This window comes from Pinus tabuliformis, chromosome 3_2 (genome assembly GCF_031772625.1).
Source record: "Pinus tabuliformis cultivar Carrire ecotype Pingquan chromosome 3_2, CPIR1, whole genome shotgun sequence".
In the NCBI taxonomy this organism is placed as follows: domain Eukaryota; kingdom Viridiplantae; phylum Streptophyta; class Pinopsida; order Pinales; family Pinaceae; genus Pinus; species Pinus tabuliformis.
This window is the reverse complement of record NC_142302.1, coordinates 1,141,207,155-1,141,225,217: the sequence shown is the minus strand read 5'-3', so window position 1 is coordinate 1,141,225,217 and position 18,063 is coordinate 1,141,207,155.

The following is an 18,063-nucleotide window of genomic DNA, read 5'->3' as shown; positions in this document are numbered from 1 at the left end:
TTGGCCTGCTTTGACAACTCGATACAGTTGGATATGCTGTTGGCGAGTGTTCTTGATCTGTGTGTCCATGATCCGATCAGTTGCAGCTTGTTCCATGCAATCGGGATTTAATTCTGTGGGTTTGAGCTGTTCTGCAATGTCGGATGTGTCTAGCAATGGTGGAAAGTATGGCCGAAGGCGGTCCACATTGAACACTGGGTGCAGGCCAAGGAATGGGGGAATGCTGAGCTCAAATGCATTGTCTCCCATAGCCTTAGTAATGGTGTAAGGACCATATCGAAGTGGTCTCAATTTCCGATAGGCTCCAGTAAGGCGTTCCTTTTGCAAATGCAACCAGACTTTGTCGCCCACCTGAAACTTGTGTGGCACCCAGTGTTGATCATGTCGCTGCTTGTACTTGGCATTTGATTTCTCAAGAATGTCATGGACCTGCTGGCGAATATGTTGGATGCGCTCAATGAAGCTGGTGGCCTTATCTGTTTCGGACTGGACATGAGCTGAATTCATGTGAGTAGCTGCAAGTGGCATGGCCACATCAATGGGGCATAGTGGCTGGAATCCTAAACCCACCTGAAAAGGGCTATGGCCAGTGGAGCTGTGAAGAGCTCGGTTGTAGCTGTGCTGAACATAGGGGAGGCTCTCGTCCCATGTGCGTGGATGCTTTGAGTTATACATGCGCAGAATGTGCACAATCATCCTGTTGACAACCTCTGTCTGGCCATCAGTTTGAGGATGGAAGGCTGTGGACTTCGTGAGTTTGGTGTCCAGCATTGACCAGAGACTGGACCAAAATGTGCTGAGAAACCGACTGTCCCGATCTGAGATGATAGACTGTGGGATCCCAAAGTGCACCCACACTCGTTCAAAGAAGAGTTTAGCAGTGGCTTCTGCTGTGATATTCTTCTTGCAGGCCATCATAATGGCCATCTTTGAGAACCTGTCGACGACCACAAAAACACAGTCATTTCCATGCTTAGTGGAAGGAAGGCCTGACATGTAATCCATGGAGATGGATTCCCAAGGTCGACTAGGGGTAGGCAACGGGGTATAGAGGCCTTGCTTCTTAATGGTCGGTTTGGCAATGGCACAGGCAGTACATGATCGGATGTACTTCCCAACATCCTGTCGAAGATTCGGCCAATAGAAATAGTTTTGCAGTACTGCCACTGTTTTCTCGACCCCGAAATGCCCAGCAGCCCGACTGTAGTGTGCTTCCCAAATCATCTTGGCACGCTCGCTTGAAGGAACACAAAGGTGACCGAGGTGGCATAATAGGGCATCCTGGAGGTGAAAATCTGCAACCTGCCGACCCTCCAAGAGTGTCTGGTATGTGTGGCCGAATTCTGGGTCGCTTTTGTAGAGAAGTGGCCAATCAGAAGTCTCGTGCCCGCAAGAGTTGAGCACGGTGGTTAGCGCCATGATCGGTGGTCGACTGAGGCAATCTGAAACATTATTGGTGCTGCCCTTTTTATACTTGATATTCAAGTGAAACTGTTGCAGGTATGTAGACCACTTCTGATGGCGATCATTCTGCAATTTCCCTTGGGTCTGTATGAATTGCAGAGGTCGGTGGTCTGTGTGGATGACCGTTTCCTTCCCCAAAATGTAATGCTTCCATTGTCGGCAGGCCTGTACAATGGAATACATCTCTTTATCATAAGTGGGGTACTTCCGGACTGTGTCTGAAAGTGTTTCACTGTGATATGCCACTGGATGTCCATGTTGAGTAAGGACTGCCCCAATAGCATAGTCAGAGGCATCTGTCTCGACCTCAAATGGTTGTTGTAAATCTGGTAACGCGAGCACTGGTGCCGTGCAGAGGCGATCCTTCAACTCCCTGAATGCCTTCTGTTGAGATTCAGACCAAAAGAATTTTGCTTTCGCCCCGCCCTTGGTGACTTGACTCAAGGGCCAAGAAATATGAGAAAATCCCAACACAAACCTGCGGTAGAAGTTGGCAAGACCTAGAAAGCTGCGGAGCTCTGTTAGAGTGGTTGGAGAGGGCCAATCCCGAATGACTTGGACCTTGGCTGGATCGACATGCACCCCCTGTTCATCAATGATGTATCCCAGATACTGGACCTCGGTCATGCCAAAAGTGCATTTCTCCAAATTGGCACATAGCTTGTGTTGCCGCAGTGTTTGGAGAACCTGTCGGATGTGGTGGAGGTGCTCTTCCCAACTCTGGCTGAAGATCAGAATGTCATCCAAGTATACTACTACAAAGGAGTTGGTGAATGGCCGCAAGATGTCATCCATTAGCCTCATAAAGGTTGCAGGAGCATTCGTCAATCCGAAAGGCATGACCAACCATTCGAAGAGGCCCTCCTTGGATTTGAAGGCAGTCTTCCACACATCTGAGGGTTCAATTGGTACCTGGTGATATCCTGACTTCAGATCGATCTTGCTGAAATATTTCGCCCCCTTTAGTTGGTCTAGGAGGTCATCAATCCGCGGGATCGGGTACCTATTACGGACAGTGATCTTGTTCAGCGCCCGATAGTCAATACAAAGTCTCCACGTCCCATCCTTCTTCTGTACCAACACTATCGGGCTCCCACAGGGCGAAGAACTCGGACGGATGTGACCTTTCTGTAGGAGCTCCTGAATCTGCCTCTTGATTTCATTGTTCTCCAGAACGGAGCGCCGATAAATTGGTCCATTGGGTAGCGGCGCACCTGGGGTCAGATCAATGGAGTGCTTGACTTGACAGTGCAGAGGAACCCCTGCCGGGGAGGTGAAGATGTCTTTGTACTCCTCCACAATCTTGTCCATTTGTAGCTGCCGTGCAGAGGGACCTCGTTTGGAGGCCGCGGCCACTGTCTTCTTCTTCCCTTGAGGGCGTATCATCAGGAAAACAAATTTCCTGGTTTTGGAAATGATCTTACTGCATTGTTTTGCAGTAATCAAAGAGATGGCGCCAGGTGGTGGTACCTCTGGTATCCTGAACAACTTATTTCCCAATGTAATAATAACAGCACGGGGCCTTGATTCATACACAGCATGTCGCTTCCACAAGTATGGTTGTCCTAGTAATACATCACAAACTTCAAGGGGAGCAATGTCACACAATACCTCATCCGTGAAGGGCTTGATGTTGTATGGAAGGCGACACTGCTGGCTCACGCGAAGATCTCGCCCTTGGTAAAGCCACCCAATGGTGTATGGTTGTGGATGTGCTGTGGTCGGTAAGCCCAACCGCTTCACGACCTCTGCCGAAATGAGGTTCTTTTGACTCCCGCTATCAACAATGAACTGTATCGGGGAGCCCTTGACCCACATCTGGGAGTGGAAGAGACGCTCCTCCTCCTCTGGATCTTCGGGTTCATTTTTCTGGATCTTTGCGGTAGCAACAGTGGCGCTGGGATCCGCATCAATGATCTTCTTCCCTTTTTCATACCCCTTATCGGGTTCTGACTCAGAGTCGGAACATGCATCTGATTCTGAAACCTTTAGCTCAGCCACCAGTGACTGTTTGGCCCGACACTCACTTGTGTTGTGAGTGGAGCTCTTATGGAACTCGCACCATTTTCCAGTGTCCTTTCTCGGCTTCGCGGCGTTGCTCTTTGCTTGCAGCTTCAGCTGGTTGTCTTGGGCTGTCCCACCTTGGCTTTGTCCTTTGTTCTGTGGTTTAGGGGCACCTTTCCCCTGCTTTGGATTCGCAGATCCAAAGTCTTGCTTCTTTTGTTTAAACTTCTGCTCGACTTTGACGGCATACCGGTATGCTACGCCGAGCGAGGGGATGTTTAGGAACTGTATTTCTTCCTGGATGTACTTGTGCAGGCAGCCACGGTATTTGAGTATCAAATGTTGCTCCGAATCCTTGATACCCAACTTTGTGCAAAGGGTATGGAAAAGATTGGTGAACTCCGGCACATCTTGGTCCCTTCCCTGCCGCAGCGTGGTCCACTTTATGTATTCATCCTCATAGCTTCCGACAGGGTAGTACTGCTCCTTGATGGCATCCCGGAATGAATCCCAGGTGGGTGCGGCTGAAAATAGTGAGCCAGTACTTTCATCCTTCTGCTCGCAGTAGGTTTCCCACCAGTCCTTGACGTGGGGGGCTGCTTTGAGAAGAGAAAAAACAATCTTTTCCCGACTCGAAAATTCATGAACAGAAAAATAACCCTCTAGCAGATTTAACCATTTATCTACGGCATCAGCGTCTATCTGACCCTCGAATATGGGGATTTCAAAATTAACTTGTACCTTAAAGGGTGTGGCGTTTCCAGAGGAGCTGCTGGAAGCCGATGCGCCGCTTCTGGGTAGCCGCTGAAGGATCTGCGCAAAGCTGTCCATCATCGCGTTCCGTTGTCGCTCGAGCGCTTCTTCGAGCAAGATTTTGATGGGATCTCCTGCCCCCTCGTCTTTCTTCTCGTCCGCCATGGGAGGCCGTCGGGATTTGCGAGGCTGGTCTTGCAAAGGTTCAACCAGTTCAAGCCCTAACTCCTTATATCCCGACCTTGTTGGGGACATGCAAAGAAAAACAGAGAAAAAGCAGACCGCTCTGATACCACTGATCCACATTTAAACAGGAACGCAACAAATTACAGAGATAACCATATACACAAAGATGCAGCGGAAATAATACTTCATTTCATTAATGGAAAATACTGACATATGCTTACAAACAGAAATGGCAATAAACTAGCTAGGGCGATGGTAGCTTATCTCTGAGAAGAGATGTGATGGCTACATGCCTCTGAACTGTTCTGAACTGTATTACAATGAGGCTCGAAGGCCTATTTATTGTTGAGAAACAATGGAAAACCCTTCACATACCGAAACCTAACCCTAGAAGATGAAACGCCAAATTGTGGGCCCCATTTGGGTAAATTGGTACATCAATTTCCCGGGGTCGTAACTTTGGCATACGATCTCCGTTTGACGCGTACGATAGCTCGTTAGAAAGATCTATCCGAGTACTACCACTTTGGGAGGCAACATAAGGCTCGGTCGCCCCAGAATTCCAAAAAAACGTCGTTTAGGGCCTCAAAACGGCTCCGGAAGTTCAGGACCCGAAAAACTGCTAAAAATAGTAAACTGTGCTACAATTAAGGAAACTGAAAATGCTGAGAAAGACAATGGTGGGGGTCCAGGTGGACCTGGCAGGTGGCCACCAATATCCACCTGGATCACGAAATATTTAATCTTGTGAGAGAGCCCTCTCAGGTTGGGGAGGCTAAGCCTCAACCAAAAGTAGGTTTGAAACAATTACTCAAGGTCTACTTGATCAGCAGCCTATCAAGGGTTGATTTTGTGATAACAGGTCATACAGTTGTGACCTGTGATCATATATTTGTTGCTACCATGTCTACTTCAAAGAGATATTGTTTCTGGATAGTCATTGTTGTTGTTGATAAATGAGTTTTCTACTGTTGGAGAGTACATTGTGGAGATGATGTATTTGATGTTGTTGTTTTAGAGTTGGTTGGATATATGTTGTTGCTGTTATGAGGTGATTAGATTTGTTGCTACTAGTTGGTCACATTAGGTTGTTGCCATTATATGTTGGTGATTTGATATGTTGTTTCTATTATGACATGGATTATGTTGTTGTTGTTTCAGGGGAGAGAACATGTGTTTCAGACATTGTTATTGCTGAGTGAGAGAATTTATTGTCGTTGTTGGTAGGAGATGTATATTGTCACTCTAGTGTGTTGTTGTTTGGACATAGCTTGTGTCTAGGGGGGAGTTTAATGCACATATCTTTTAGTTATGTGGAGTGTTGTTTCCTTTCATTCTTGCACCCCATTGTTCATCACTTCCATATGATATTGAGTGGAGTATATGTTTTCGTTGATGGAGCCCATTGCATATAGAGAAGTATATAACATTCATCTTTGACATGTTTAGCCCTTTTCCATTGATGTTAAAAGGGGAGAATGTGAGGATATTAATTGGTTTTCAGATGACAGTTTCATATGATTGTTTCATTTTGGGTTGCCATCAATGCCAAAGCGGGAGATTGTTAGCATTAATGTGTGTTGCAGATGTGTTGTTGGTTGGCATTGATGTCAACTAGGTTGGATGGGTTGTAGATGAGTTGGTTATGTATGTGTATGTGTGACTACAGGTGGCTTGTGTATGTGTGATGTGTCAATGGTCATTGGCATGTCTACTAACTTGGACTAGCTTGGAGATTTGATGATCTCTTTGATCATATTGTTACATACAGGTGTTGGTCGTTGCTACAAGAGTTAGAGTTGAGGAGCCTTGTTGATTAGGTCTCCATGTCACGATTTAGGTCTCTCATTTTGATGATGTTGTACATTGGGCTTGGAAAGGATCTACAAGTCTCAGAGAATGCTTGAGATGGTTGTACATGTGTCGGAGGATGTCTGGCAAAGTACTAGAGTTGCATACTGATGGTAGAGATGTCGTGGAGAATTTTGATGGCCTAGATGTTTAGTATGATAGTTGGTTAACATCCTAGTCAACCTGGTTCGACTTGTGATCATGTTGGTGATATGGAAGTGACTTGGTGAAGTGCTGCAGAGGTGTCAGTGACTTCTAGAGGTACTACAGAGACTTGTCAAGCTTTGGAAGAATGTTGAGTAGGATCTGAGATGATTTGACTGAGTTATGACCATCCTTTGCCCCAGTTGCATGGATGATGGGTCATGGGGGCGACTGAAAATCTCAAGTCGTAGGTAGACAGGCCTCTGGGAGCGACTGAGGATCTCTAGTTGAATCTCCCATGTGTTGTGCGTGCGACCAAGGTTTTTCAAGAGAATTTCTCTGTATTCCTCGCACAACTCAACTAATTTCGGTATTTCAACAAAGTTTATGATTGGAATTTTCCAGAAAAAGGTCAAATCAAGTTGTGGGGTCTCTAGAATTTGATCAAGGTTGAAGATATCAAAAGGATAATGGAGTTAGTGGTTGATTTGTTCAAGAAGCTGATATCAACCAAATCTGAAGTGTGTGAAAAGAATTGTTGAGTGATTCATAACCTTTAGCATTTACTAAGTTAATCATCACAAAAAAATGATAAATAGAGGAAAGCTTTAAGTCTATTTAGTTTGTGGTCATGAGAGTGTTTGAGTATACCATAGTGAGGGACTTGAGAGTGAGTATAGATTGCAACGGCTACTCACATTGTTTTGCAGTGTTTTATCAGTGTATGGTGTGCAGAAATTGGGGATAGAGTTGAGAATAAGATTAAGATTTTATATGTTGATTGTGTTAGAAAATGGGTAGCTTGTGGTGTGTTAGAGAACAGAGATTATTGTGAGTAGAAGAGAAGAAATAACCCTCTCCAAGGAAAACTTTTTGATTCAGATTTTATGTGCAGAACGATGGTGTTGTTGGGTTTCCCATGTTGAGAAAATTGAGAACCCAGTATGAAATATTTATGAAACGTGGTTCGCATGGAGGAAGTGAAGGCATGGAGGCTTTAGAGTAGACAGTGATTTGGTGGATTCAATAGAAGATATTTCTCTATTTAATAGGAGTTGGATAGTCCAATGGTAATTGAGCGAAGATCATTGATCGTGGGCGCTTCCAGCGGATAGATTTCCTTAGATCCATGAGAGAAACAATTTTTCCTTCCTGGTAGGTTCCAACATATTGTACTAAGATTTTAGATAATATTATTAGTAGTCAAAGGTCTCCTGCCATCAAATCTGTTCTTGATTCATGAAACTCTTAAAGGTGAATCTAGCTCACAAGTTGAAGCAAGGAATTCTAATGCAAAATCTAAAATGCTTAGCAAAGAGATAAGAAGTCAATCTCATCAATAACCAAGGAAAGAAAGCCTTCAAAGGAAATCATTTACTCCTAACTATAGAAGTGTTAATTGATTTTGTCCTATGATCAATAATGTTGAATGTTCTATATGTCATAATTTTTGACATGTTGCAGCGAGTTGCAGAAATATAATGTTTCAAGCTAATAATTGTCTCATAGAAAGATCATCAACTCCCAGGTACTTAAAATGATATTTTTTTGCTTGCAATATGTTTGGTCACAAACCCATTGATTGCAATAGAAGAATATGAAACATATAGATGTTATGCTTGTAACAAGTCTAGGCATCTAACAAAATAACGCAGGAACAAGTCTAGGGATCGCCGCAGACAATATGGTAAGCAACCAAATAAGAACATTGATATCAGAAAACCTGAAAAAGATGGATCCACCAATAAGCAAGGAAAGGAAGAACAAATAAGGTGTGGTCTTTCTCTCTGCCCATTCAAAGATGAAGATGAATGGTACATAGATAGTGGATTTTCTCATCACATCATTGGAGATAAGAGTAAAATGGAGTCTCTTAGGAAATACCATCATGGTAATGTTATTCTTCGAACTGATGTTTCAACAAAAATTCTAGGACAAGGTAAAGCCAGAATTAATAAAACTAGAGCAGCAGTTGATGCTTTGTTAGTTCAAGGGCTAAAGAATAATATCCTAAGTGTAGGAAAAATGGCAGATAAAGGAAATATAATTGTGTTTACATCAACCAAGTGTAAGGTTATGAACGAAATAACTAGAAAAGTCATAATAAGAGGACACAGAAATCAAGACAAATTATATGTGTTTGAAGATCGGAATTCTCATATACATGAGAAAGGATCAGACTTAGAGTAAAAGAAGGTTTTTCCTATTGCAGTCTCTTATTATTAAATGAATATTTCTAACAATGACTGCAGAAGTGGTGAGAGGTACTTGATCTCATGAAAAATAGAAGATGGTTATTAGGTCCTTAGGATCAGTGATGTGTAATATCAGGGGGAGTAATACATATTAATTCCCATGGTTGTTTTTTATTTTCTTATTGATTATACTATTGACCGTGTCTCTGGTGAAGTAACAGTGTACAGGTATAGTCAGAACAGACTCAAGGGCAGCTGAAAGTGTGAAATTTTAGTATTTCACTTTCTGTACGCAAATCTTATGAAGACAAGTCTCGTGTATACATGAGTTCTAAACTGCAAAGTCACGTATATTTTGGTTTGATGAAGAAATAGTGGGACAGACTCAGGAAAAGGGTCTGATATGGTTCACTCAATTATCAATTGGATTTTATGTTCTGATGGTTGAAGGTTGGAGTCTGTTGATGTTGTTTGAAAGTTCTTTTCGCTTGTATAAGTTTTTTATGACTTGATGGATCACTGGTTGACGATGATGCCTTGATGATTCTTACTGATATATGAAATGATCATATCTAACATGAACAGTTGGCACAGGTTCAAGGGGAGCATTTTCTATGATTCTAAAAATGAATTGTTGGCATTATGTTTGATTCATACATAATGATTCGTTGGTGTTGTTGCTTATGTTGATGAAGTTCTTGAATGATAAATTTGTTATGACGAAGAGTTGATTATGTTTCATATTGATGAAGTGGTGTTGGTATAATAAATCTCCTTATGAAGAATTTGGGCCAAGAAAATGATGTTGTGAAGACATAGTCATATGCTACTACTACATTTGTTGAATTATACTTGGAAACATGGCAGATTAAAGAATTATGCTACATTGTCCTATCTTATGATGCTTCTCACTTATGGTGTTGTGAATGCATATCACGTCACAAGTTGATGATAACGAAGCTACATTGTTTTATCTTGTAATTGATGATGAGTTGTCGCCGACAGATATCTATGGTGCAAATCATATATGGTGTATATGACTATCATGGTTTTTTTGGGGTCTTTGGTCTTGGTTATAAATATCTTATCTAGCATTTGATGTAAAGGTCATGTAAAGACCTATGATACAATAATTGTAAAGCTCAATCACGTATGGACTATTTTGGTCAAGACCTTTTGGAGATATGATGTAATGATGTCAGACCCATTGTGATTGGATAATTGATGTCAGTTTGAGTCCTTGGTGTTAGGACAAGTCTTATGAGTCATAGATTCACGTAATTCAATGTTCATACTTCAAAAAATTCAGTATGTACTCAAGGGGAGCATGATCAATGTTCATACTTAGCAGTTCAGATATGGAAGCCTTCATTTAGCATTGGTTATCCCTTTGCCTTTGATGTCAAAGGAGGAGAGTAGCTTGGTGTTTGGCGAGTAGCTTAGTGTTTGACAGGCTTGGTGCTTGGCTTGATATATTACATTTTGTGGTAACCAAACACCAAAGTGGTTGCCATCAAGTCCAAAGGGGGAGATTGTTGGCATTATGAATTAGGTGTTGTCCTTGATGGCAACCTACATGATGAGTTGTCCTTGATGACAAGATGAATGAAAACCTACTTAATGATTTGTATATTGATGGAAACCTACTTGGTGAATATTTAAATAGGATGTGACATAGTGTATTGACAAAGGCATGGCAGTTCAAAGGCAGGAGAATGACAAAGTTGGAAGTTCAAGAAGTATACGCGGGTTCTATTGAGAAAAGTCGCATACACACGTGATTTTAAAGAAACAAAGGTGCATACATTTTCCGCACCATGGTATTCTAAATACCAAGGGTCCTTACCATGGTATTTCCCTATGATATTGAGCCCAGTAACGGATGATTTGATCATGTCTAAGAAAACCATCGGCTGGAGTATGGTTTTGACCTATGGCATTGAAAAAGGCTAAACTATATAAAGTGATGAAGATCAAAGTATGAAATGTGTGCAAGTGATGGAAATCTTATGAATGGTTAGATCTAAAGCAAGTATGCATGTTATGGGCTATTGATGCTTTTCTTGATCTAAACAAAGTATGCACTCGAGAGTTTGATGATTGATAAGATCCAATAAATCTGAGATGACAATTATGATGAATTGATTTGTGTTGATGGTGTCTTAATGCATGACTTGTCTGTGTATGTCGAGATCTGGGTATGACTAAAGTTTTGTGTTGCAACGAAGAAGTGATTCTGAATTTGGAGATATGTACGTGGGTTTTATAGCCTGCAAGTCACATACATAGGCGGATGTGTTTATGGTAAGCCACATACACGTGGGTTTGGTTCTTGAAAAGCGCATACACACGCGGCTATTCTTTGAAGAAAGTGCATACATAAGTAGGACTTTTGATGAAAGGATGTTTGATCTGTTTTATCAATTCTCACGTATTTTTGTTGTTTGTCAATGAAATCTTCTTGTTCATCTGGATTTAAACAGTGACGTTTTGGTTGTGGAATGATTCGTTGAAGAATGTTCAAATTATTTGTTGATTGTGATTGAAGATCAAAGACTGTGATGTGATTGGTTCAGAATGTTGCAGTAGATATGAGTATGACTTAGTGTTTGTTTTAGAATGATAGTGGTCCAATTTGTAGTTTGCAGAAGTTTAAGATCTATACGCGAGTATGCTTCATGAAAGGCGCGTACACATGCAGGATTGCTACTGAGAAGTAGTGTATACATTTTGATAGATAGGTTGATGAGGGTTTGCAGTAACATAATTTGGTTTCTATGATATGCACTATGATGTTTGATGTTCTGGTTATAGTGATCTGACTATTCAGTTGATTGGTTGAGTTTTGATTGAGTTACAGTTGATTGGGTTTCACTGATTGGTTGAGTCAGTTGTGACAAATATTGGTTGATTGAGTTACAGTGATGAGTTACAATTTGATGAATAATATTGAGCTTAAATGTTGGTAGTGGGTCCAATCTAAAATTTGATGAAATGTGGCCTACAAGTTGTGATGATGTGTAGTAGGTGGATCCAGTATGAAAATTTATGAAACGTTATCCCCAGAGTTGAGCGAGTTGGCGCTTCATTCCAGTAGTAGTTGTTAAATCAGATTAGGGGGTTGGAACTTCCTTCCAGTAGCAGCTGGAGAACGAGTGAAGGTTGTAGCCTTCAGCAAGTTGTTGTCTATGTACTGGTACAAGTTTATGCCAGTACAAGAGCCAGGGGGTTGAAGCTCCCTTCCAGTAGGAGTTGGAAAACGAGCGAAGGTTGTAGCCTTCTGCAGGTGGGTGTCTACGTACTGGTATGAGTCTATGCTAATACAAGATTGTAAAATATTTTATTTATACTAAAAAGAAAACAAAGACAACAACAACAGGTGGTTTTTCCCCGCATTTGGCTTCCACCTTAAATCTTGGTGTTCATGTGTGTTTCTTATGTGTGATGATTTATTTTGTTCCTACTGCACATGGTTATTTTCTATATAATGTATAATAAAGTACAAATAGACTCGTTGAAGATAACGAAATGAAGAATTAACTGAATCATAAATTTATTGGATGTACGCTAGTTGTCTTAAGAACAGTCGCGTACACACTTGTGTTCCTTTCAATAAAGTAGCGTATAGAAATCAGAATATAAAATAAAAAGTTTGTGATTTTGAAAATACTTATTCTTCCCAACTTTGCTTAACCATACCCGACTTTGCCTAACCATGCTTAACCATATCCAGGTATGTACGTGACCTTTCTTCACTGGATCTATGTATAATTCTTAAAACATCACCTTTATCCTTCCTCTGTCTCAGAACTGATATTCCTTTGTCCAATCTCTCTCTTACATATGTACTAGCTTGTATACTCATTCTGTTACCATCATGTTGACATATTTATCAAGTAAGTTCCAATTAAGGACAACTCATTAGTCATAATGCCAACATTTTGTTGACATTAGCTTCTTGCTATGAAAATGGCATGTTGTGGATCATATGCTCTATGTACTTGCATTATGACATTGTATTAGACATGCATTGATGAGAATATTTCTATAATAGCCATGTATGAGAGAGTTTCATTCTTGTATGTTTCAAACATAGAGTCATAAACCATAAATGACATGTGTTGTATAGTGATTCATGAGAGTTGGTGCAACTATGTATGGGATTTTAGTAGTGTTGGTACAACCATGTATTTCATGTATTATCTTTTTACACTCTCATATTTATTATGGCGAGATAGTCTAGAGTCATGTATTTTCATTGTCCTAACATGTTTCTCTATTATACATGTAGATACAGATGGAATCGTGCATGCATTAAGAGAGAGTCATGTGATTCATGGTTCAACCATATGTATAGGCTTATGTTTTCATTGTACAATCATGTATTATCATTTGGGAAGCCATGTAATAGGCCTGTGAAGCCTGTACTTTGTTGCATATCATTTTGTCATAATCATTGGTCCATGTGGAGTAGCCTCTTGCATATGGAAAGGAGGCATTGACAATTATATATATATATATATATATATATATATATATATATATATATATATATATATATATATATATCAGTCTACATTCAGCCACAGAGATGTTTGAATTTAGTGGAGTATGGTTGGTCATACAGTTGTGACCTGTGATCATATATTTTTTGCTACCATGTCTACTTCAGAGAGATATTGTTTCTGGATAGTCATTGTTGTTGTTGATAAATGAGTTTTCTACTGTTGGAGAGAACATTGTGGAGATGATGTATTTGATGTTGTTGTTTCAGAGTTGGTTGGATATATGTTGTTGCTACTATGAGTTGATCAGAGTTGTTGTTGCTAGTTGGTCACATTATGTTGTTGCCCTTATATGTTGGTGATTTGATATGTTGTTGCTATTATGACATGGATTATGTTGTTGTCATTTCAGGGGAGAGAACATGTGTTTCAGACATTGTTGTTGCTAAGTGAGAGAGTTTATTGTTGTTGTTGGTAGATGTATATTGTCGCTCTAGTGTGTTGTTTTTTGGACATAGCTTGTGTCCAGGGGAAGTTTATTTCACATATCTTTCAGTTATGTGGAGAAGTGTTGTTTCCTTTCATTATTGCACCCCATTGTTCATCACTTCCATATGATATTGAGTGGAGTATATGTTTTCGTTGATGGGGCCCATTGCATGTAGAGAAGTATATAACATTCATCCTTGACATGTTTAGCCCTTTTCCATTGATGTTAAAAGGGGAGAATGTGAGGATATTAATCGATTTTCAAATGACAGCTTCATATGATTGTTTCAGTTGGGGTTGTCATCAATGCGAAAGGGGGAGATTGTTAACATTAATGTGTGTTGTAGATGTGTTGTTGGTTGGCATTGATGTCAACCTGGTTGGGTGGGTTGCAGATGAGTTGGTTATATATGTGTATATGTGACTGCAGGTGGCTTGCTATGGATGATGTGTAGATGGTCATTGGCATGTCTACTAACTTGGATTAGCTTGGAGATTTGATGATCTCCTTGATCATATTGCTACATACATGTGTTGGTCACTGCTATAAGAGTTAGAGTTGAGGACCCTTGTTGATTAGGTCTCCATGTCCCGGTTTAGGTCTCTCATTTTGATGATGTTGCATATTGGGCTTGGAAGGATCTACAAGTCTTAGTGAATGCTTGAGATGGTTGTACATATGTTAGAGGATGTCTGACAAGGTACTAGAGTTGCATACTGATGGTAGAGATGTTGTGGAGAAGTTTGATGGCCTAGCTGCTTAGTATGATAGTTGGTTGACATCCTAGTCAACCTGTTTTGACTTGTGATCATGTTGGTGATATGGAAGTGACTTGGTGAAGTGTTGCAGAGGTGTCAGTGACTTCTAGAGGTACTACAAAGGCTTGTCAAGATTTGGAAGAATGTTTAAGTAGGATCTGAGATGATTTGACCGAGTTATGACCATACTTTGCCCCAATTGCGTGGATGATGGGTCATGGGAGCGACTGAAAATCTCAAGTCATTGGTAGACATGCCTCTGGGAGCGACTGAGGAGCTCTAGTCGAATCTACCATGTGTTGTACATGCGACTGAGGTATTTCACGAGAATTTCTCCGTATTCCTCGCACAATTCAACTAATTTGGGTATTTTGACAAAGTTTATGATTGGAATTTTCCAGAAAAAGGTCGAATCAAGTCTTAGGGTCTCCAGAATCTAATCAAGGTTATAGATATCAAAAGTATAGTGGAGTTAGTGGTTGATTTGGTCAAGAATCCTATCTCAACTAAATCTGAAGTGTGTGAAAAGAGTTGTTGTTTGATTCATAACCTGTAGCATTTACTGAGTTAATCATCACAAAAAATTGATAAACATAGGAAGGCTTTAAGTCTATTTAGTTTGTGGTCTTGAGAGTGTTTGAGTATACCATTGTGAGGGCCTTGAGAGTGCGTATAAATTGCAGCAGCTGCTCACATTGTTTCGCAGTGTTTTATCAATGTATTGTGTGTAGAAATTGGAGGTAGAGTTGAGAAGAAGATTCATATTTTATATGTTGATTGTGTTAGAAAATGGGTAGCTTGTGGTGTGTTAGAGAGGAGAGATGATTGTGAGTAGAAGAGAAGAAATAACCCTCTCCAGGGAAAAGTTTGTGATCCAAATTTTATGTGTAGAACGATGGTGTTGTTGGGTTGCCATGTTGAGCGAATTGAGAACCCAATATGAAATATTTATGAAATGTGATTCACATGGAGGAAGTGAAGGCATGAAGGCTTCAGAGTAGACAATGATTTGGCTGATTCAGTAGAAGATATTTCTCTATTTAATAGGAGTTGGTTAGTCCAATGGTAATTGGGCGAGGATCATTGATCGTGGGCGCTTCCAGCGGATAGGTTTCCTTAGATCTATGAGAGAAACAATTTTTCCTTCTTGGTAGGTTGTAGCATACTGTAAAGGAAGCCGAGTCTTCTAGCTTATGGGTGTAATCTAATCCATGTAAAATTTGTTCAGTAGATTAATAGAAAAAACTGGCAACGCAACAACAACATGGTGGTTTTCTTCCGAAAGGGTTTCCACCAGAAATACTTGGGTTCTTATGTGTGCATGCTTGTGCTTATTTTTCTCATGGTTATTATGTTTTGAATTTATTGTTTCTTTCATATTAAGTTAAGTTAATGTTGTGAATGTGCATGGTTATTTGACATTGTGGTAAAAGAATAAAAATTGATATAAAGGCCAACATTACTGATTCACCCGCCCCGCCCCCCCTTCTCAGTAGTGATCTAGTTTCCAACAGTAATATGGCATAACCCCTTTGAGTGATGAGAAGTTTATTGCTTCATCAAGGCCGATATATTCATAGAGAGTTCCTTTTACTTTGATATGCATGGATATTCTCAAGGACAAGTGGCAATAAGAGGGAGTAGAGCTCATGTTATAAATTAGCTTTTACATGCTTTAAATCTGTTTCGATTCTTTTTCATTTTAACATTTGATTCATGTTCTTTCTTTTCTTACAACTACATCAATCTCAAGTGTATGCAACCCCTTTTTCTCACTAGACAAAAGAAATAAGAACCAATCAAAAGGTAGGACAATGGAGCAAGGGAATGATGTCAAATGTTAAGTATAGATAACATGGGATGATATTATCATCAAGCCTCCTATTTGTGCTCCTAACAAGTGAAAGAAAGGGCCTTAAGGAAGGCCGTAGTGGACTAGGGGAAACTGATAACCACCAAGTTGAAGCAAGGAAACAAGTGTACAACCAAGAGTGATCTATCATTTAATTCAACTTGTGATCCCTAATCAAATGTTTTTAATTATTAAATGAAAGCACTTGAATATATAAAATGTTAATGTACTTCACAATAAATGACCCGCCTTCATTGGATGAGCAAGCTAGATGAATGAATGCACTAGCTAGGAAGTGACTCAGAGGAATATAAGGCTAGCTAACTATGGATCACAATAAGGTTGTTGGTTGGAAAAATGCAACATAAATTTAAGAAAAAAAATAATCTCCCAAGGTTACCCAAACATGTGGGTGGATAACAATCCCAACATGGCATTAGAAAAAATTTGAACCTTTTTCTATCTATTTCATTACTGGTTAAAGTTTTCTTCTAGGTTGTTCATGTTGGTATGGTTTGTGTTTACAATAATACTTTGCGATACCAAAAGCTCTAAATCAAGGAGTTTTGGGGTTATTAATTTTCATGGAATTATTAATGGCTTAAGAAAGGCACTTTGTTTGTGCTTGTTTGGTTGTTTTGTGCACCTTTATGAAGATCTTGTCCATAAATTTGTGTGACCAACATTAGGGTTTCTATGTTAATTTTTATTTCAATAACTTTTAGTAGCAACTCCAACGCTATTGGTTGGTGCCATTTTGGTTCGTTGTTTTATGTACCTTTATGAGATCTTGTCCATAAATTGATGTGACCAACACTAGGGCTTCTATGTTAAATTTTATTTCTATAATTTCTAGTAGCAAATCCAAGGCTAACAATTAGTGGCATCACTATTATTTATGATTTCGAAACCAAGGTTTCATATCACCCTTTTGTGAATATATTTTAAAATGTTTTTTTAGTCTAAATGTGTATACATTTTCATCTAGTGGCATTGTTCTAAGGTCTATAGGACTAGGGTTCCCAAACCTATCTTTTCCCTACAAGTGATATGAAGATTTATTTCTAGAAGCATTTTCCTAAGGGTTCCAAACCTAATTGGTGGCATTTTGTTTGTTTGTTTTGTGCACCTTTATGGAGATCTTGTCCGTAAATTGATGTGACCAAATTAGGGTTTCTATGTTAATTTTTATTTCTATAATTTTTAGTAGCAAATCCAAGGCTATTAGTTAATGGCATTAGTATTATTTGTGATTTTGAAACTAGGGTTTCATATCGCCCATTTGTTGATTTCTTCTAAAAGATATTTTTAGCCTAAATTTTTATATGTTTTCATCTAGTGGCATCATTCTAAGAACTATGGGACTAGGGTTTCCAAACCTATCTTTTCTTTACAAGTGATATGATGATTAATTTCTATAAACATTGCCCCAAGTGTTCCAAGCCTAAAGTTTCATGATCATCTCTTAGGGTTTCCCGGGGTTCAAATCTTTCTTCACAACTCAATTAAACCATATTATCTAAAAAATATTGGCTATTGGCATCATATCTTACAGTGCAAACATAGGGTTTTCTTGGATCATTCTTTTGCAACAATATTTCTCTAGGTTGTGATTTTTGATAAGCTTTCTTTCAACCTAAATGCAAAAACAAGACATTGTAGGTTTCTTAGAAGCATGAGTATCATTTTCTTCTATGGTTTATATAAAGGATTCCTTGAAGATTTTATGAGAACGTAATGACCTCAAATTCCCAATTCAACAAGGCTACTTATATTTGGATAGGCTTAACATAAAATAAAATAAAAACAATATCTAAAATGGTTATTATACAAATATTTATGTCTTTGAGTCTCACTTGAT